General features: G+C 35.7%; 1 pseudogene; it reads left to right on the top strand.

Annotated features, from left to right (window-relative positions):
* The first annotated feature begins 2,697 nt into the window (after nt 1–2,697).
* LOC105241006 lies at nt 2,698–3,341 on the top strand (annotated as a pseudogene).
* The last annotated feature ends 614 nt before the right edge of the window (nt 3,342–3,955 follow it).

The raw sequence follows: 3,955 nt of genomic DNA, 5'->3' as shown, positions 1-3,955 counted from the left end.
TCTAATGGCTGAATAATATTCCATTGAATATATGAAACACCTTTTTTTCCACTCATCTGTTGAAGGACATCTTTGCTCCTTCCACAATTTGGCTATTGTGGATGGGTATTGCTGTTATTTAGTTCTATTCATTTTTAAATATGTTTGTTAAATTCAAAAAAAGATAAACAAATAAACATGCAAAGGAAAAGCAGAACCAGACCTGTAAATACAGAGAAAAAAACTGAAGATTGCCAGAGAGGAGGGGTGGAGAGATAAGAAAGAATGGGGGTGGGGGGGGAAGTACAGGCTTCCAGTTATGGAATGAATAAGTTACAGATATAAAAGGTACAACACTGGGAATATAGTCAATGGTATTGTAATAGCATTTTATGGTAATATATGGTAAGTACACTTGTGAGCATAGCATAGCATATAGAGTTGTCAAATCGCTATGTTGTATACCTGAAACTAATGTAACATTGTGTGACACCTATACTTAAATAAGTAAAAATTTAATTCCAGGGGTCTTAAACTTTGAAGGACAACACTACCATAGTTATCTAAATAAGCAATAATGGGATAAAAAAACCCCAGAATACTGTACATATTATTAGAAGATAAAGTCATTAATGCTAATAACCAACATATAATAAAAATAAAAGCAATAGGGATGCCTGGGTTGATCAGTCAGTTAAGCATCTTCCTTTGGCTCAGGTCCTGATCCTGAGGTCCTGGGATCAAGTTCTGCATTTGGCTCCTTGCTCAGTGGGGAGCCTGCTTCTCCTTCTGCCTGCTTTTCCCCTGCTTGTGCTCTCTGTCTCCCTCTCTTTCTCTCTCTGAGAAATAAATAAATAAAGTTTTTAAAAAGAAAAATAAATAAAACAAATAATAAATGGAAAAATTGTTTTTGTTGTTGTTTTTAAGTTGCCTGAATTCCTTATATGTTTTGGATATTAACCCTTAATTTAATAGATGCCTTGCAAAAAAAATTTCCCATTGTGTAGGTTGTCTGTTTCTTTGGGTATTTATTCCATCGTGTGCAGAAGATTTTGAGTTTGATGTAGTTTCCCTTTCTGAATTTTTCTTTTGTGTATACTTTCGACATCATGTCAAAAACTCATTGCCAATACCAATGTCAAGGACCATCTTCCTTGCATTTTTTTCAAGGGGTCCTATGTTTCAGTCTTTGATCCACTTACAGTTAATTGTTGTGAATGGTGTGAATTAAGGGTTCAATTTCTTGGTTCTGCATGTGTTTTTCCAGTTTCCCCAGCACCACTTATTATAGAGACTATCCTTCCCGATTGGATATCCATGCTTTCATGCTCCCCTGCCCCGCCCCCTGCCACATATTATTTAACTGTATATCCTAGGACTTAATTCTGAGATGTCTCTTCTATTGGTCATTGTGTCTATTTTTGTGTCAGTACCATGCTGTTTTTATTACTATGTATTTGTTGCATACTTTGAAATCAGGAAGTATGATAATCTGGTTTTGTTCTTTTTTTCTCAGGAATTCTTTGATTACTTTTGTGTTTCCACATAAGTTTTATAATTGTTTCTTCTGTTTCTGTGAAGAACATCATTGGTTATTTTGATGGCGATTGTGCTGAATCCTTCTGTGGCTTTGTGTAGTATGACCATTTTAACAATAATTATCCTGATATGTGGACATGGGATGTCTTTCCATTTGCTTGTGTCTTCTTCAGTTCTTTTAGCAAAGTACTCTAGTTTTCATTGTGTATATGACTCACTTCCCTGGTTAAATTTATTCCTAAGGTTCTTACTGTTTTTGAGGCTACCATGAATGGGATAGATTTTTTTTGGGGGGGGGTGATGCTTCATCATTAGTGTAAATGAATGCAATTGATTTTTATGTTAATACTGTATCTTAGCACTCAACAGAAATCTTTAAAGAATTCCATTTTTTGGTTAATCCTTCAATTTTCATCTATATTAGACCATATCATCAGAAAATAACAACAATTTTACTTTTCCCTTTCTAATTTGAATACTTTTCTTTCTTGCAAAACTGTTTTAGTTAGGAGTTTCAGTACTAAATTGAACAGGAGCACCGTAAGTGGGTATCCTTGTCCTGTCCCTAGTCTTACAAGAAATGTTTTCAATTTTTATCCATTAAGCATAATGTTAGGTGTGTTCTGTTGTATATGGTCCTTTTTTTATGTTGAGCTGTTTGTGCTATACCCAATCTGCTAAGAGATTTTACACAAAAGAATTATGTACTGTGTCAAATGTTTTTTTTTTTTTCTGGATCTACTGAGATGTACATGTGATTTTTATCTTTCATTATATTGATGCAATTTATTACATTTATTGAGTGTTATATATTGCATCATCCTTATATCCTAGGGAAAATTGGCACTTGGTCATGGAGTATAATACTTTAACGTGTTCTTGATTTTGGTTTACTAGTGTTGTGTTTAGAATTTTTGCATCTGTATTCTTCAGGTATGTTGGTTTGCAGTTTTCTTTTTCTTGTGATATCTTTATCTGATTTTGATATCAAAGTAATGCTGGCTTCCTATAACGAAACCTTCTTGGTATTTTGGAAGATTTTGGGGAGGAATGGTGCTAATTCTACTTTAAAAGTTTGATGGAATTATCCCATGAACTCGTCTGCCCATGGAATTTCCTGAGTTGATAACTGATTAAATCTCTAGCTCTTTCCATGGTGCACCACTGAAGATCCTGGCCATGGGTCGCCACCTTGCCTGGTGTTACCAGTATTGTGAGAAGAAGCCATATCCTAAGTCCTGCTTCTGCAGAGTCATCACCGATGCCAAGATCTGCACCTTTGACCTGGGGTGGAAGAAGGCAGAAGTGGCTGTGTTCCCACTATGCAGTCACAAGGTGTCAGATGAATATGAGCAGGTCTCCTCTGAAGTCCTGGAAGCTGTCATATTTGTGCCACCAAGTACGTGGTGAAAAGCTATGGCAAAGATGGTCTTCACATCCAATGCAGCTCCACCCCTTCCATGTCATCTGTATCAACGAGACGTTGTCCCTTGCTGGGACTGACAGGCTACAGACAAATATTCGGGCTGCCTTTAGAAAGCTCCAGGGCACAGTGATCAGTGTCCACATTAACCATGTCATGATGTCCTTCTGTAGGAAGCTGCAGAACAAGGTGCATGTGATTGAGCCCTACACAGGGCCGAGTTCAAATTCCCTGGCTGCTGGAAGATGCACATTTCCAAGGAGTGAAGCTTTACTAATTTTAATGCAGACAAACTTGAAAACGTGGTTGCTGAAATGGAGCTCATCCCACAGGGCTATGGGGTCAAATACATCCCAGTATTTGTGGCCCTCTGGACAAATGGTGAGTTCTGCACTCATAACAACCTTGGCATTTCTCTCTACTTATTCACGTGCACCAATAAATTCTACTTCTTGTCAAAAAAATTTTAAAAAATACTTTACCCTTTATTGGTCCAAATTTTTTATTTCTTCCTGATTCAGTTTTGGTAGGTTGTATATTTCTAGAAATGTATTTATGTATTCCAGGTTTTGTACTTTGCTGGCAAGAATTGTTCACAATAATCTCTTATGATTATATCTATTTCTAAAAAGTTAGTTATAATGTCTCCACTTTCATTTCTAATTTATTTGAGTTTGCTTATTTTTTCTTAGTCTAGATCAACTTTTTGAGGAACCATCTCTCACTCTCATTGATGCTTTCCATTGTTTCTGTGGTCTCTATTTCAATTATTTCTGCTCTGATATTTATTATTTCCTTCCTTCTGTTAACTTTGGGCTTAATTTCTTCTTGCTTTTCAAGTTACTTGAGATGTAAAGTTAGGTTTTTTTTTTATTTGAGAGCTAATTTTTTTAAATATATGCATTAATAGCTATAAAACTTACTGTCAAAACTGACCACTTTATCATTATAAAATGATCCTTGTCTTTTGTTGCTGTTTTTTACTTAAAGTTTATTTTGTGTAGCTATCCCTGC

The sequence above is a fragment of the Ailuropoda melanoleuca genome, unplaced genomic scaffold, assembly GCF_002007445.2.
Source record: "Ailuropoda melanoleuca isolate Jingjing unplaced genomic scaffold, ASM200744v2 unplaced-scaffold7480, whole genome shotgun sequence".
Lineage (NCBI taxonomy): Eukaryota > Metazoa > Chordata > Mammalia > Carnivora > Ursidae > Ailuropoda > Ailuropoda melanoleuca.
The sequence above is the reverse complement of the archived record's forward strand: the minus strand, read 5'-3'. Positions and strand labels throughout refer to the sequence as shown.